Consider the following 795-nt stretch of genomic DNA (forward strand, 5'->3'; position numbering starts at 1 on the left):
GGGGCACCGCGTGGCCAAGTGCGAGACGCGGGGTTCCCATCCCCGTACGCCCAGCGACCTTGCGAAGCCCCGGGCGCCGGTCTGAGTTTTCAAACACTCACGAACTTTGAAAAGCCCGATGCACGCACTGTTTAATGAAAAGCCAATATTCGTGTTGCTGTCTGTGACAGGATTGCACCAAAGTGTTCATCTCTCCTGGGGATCGTGCCCGATTTTCTCTGACGACGGTCAGAGGCCTAGGAAGAGGCCGTCTGGACGCGGCGGCAGCAGGTCGCCTGGCGGGAGGACTCGGGAGTAGTTTCTGGGAGGGGAGACTCGGCAGCCCTGCCCTTACGCTGGCTGCAGATTTTACACGTGTGAGTTTATTCCGGAGGAGAAAGTGGGGTGCCCATGCATCTTCCCACTCTACCTGTGGAAATAGTCCCACACCTACTCTAATCCTAAGCAAGTCTACGGCCACGCCACCCTGGACAAACCCCATCCTGTCTGATCTCAGAAGCTAAGCAGGGTCGGGCCTGGTTAGTACTTGGATGGGAGACCACCCAGGAAGACCAGGTGCTGTAGGCATAAAAAATAAAAAAAAATAAGGGATTGTAAGCTGATGAGGTCCTTGCAATCTGTGAGGTCAACCAAGGGTGGCCTTGCCTAAAAAAATAAAAAAATAATAATAGTAATTCAGAGGAGAAGGATTCAAGGGCAGCAGCCCCTCGAGCAGGTAAGGGACGGCCTGGAGGGCCAGCGCTGGCTCTCGGTGCGGAGGGACCCAGGAGCCGAGAACCCGCCGTGCTGCAAGGT

The 795-nt window shown here is 55.6% G+C and overlaps 1 pseudogene; it reads left to right on the plus strand.

The window, feature by feature from the left end:
• Window positions 1-448: 448 nt before the first annotated feature.
• Window positions 449-567, plus strand: LOC111743003 (annotated as a pseudogene).
• Window positions 568-795: the final 228 nt, after the last annotated feature.

Source organism: Pteropus vampyrus, unplaced genomic scaffold (assembly GCF_000151845.1).
Source record: "Pteropus vampyrus isolate Shadow unplaced genomic scaffold, Pvam_2.0 Scaffold105, whole genome shotgun sequence".
Taxonomy (NCBI): Eukaryota; Metazoa; Chordata; class Mammalia; order Chiroptera; family Pteropodidae; genus Pteropus; species Pteropus vampyrus.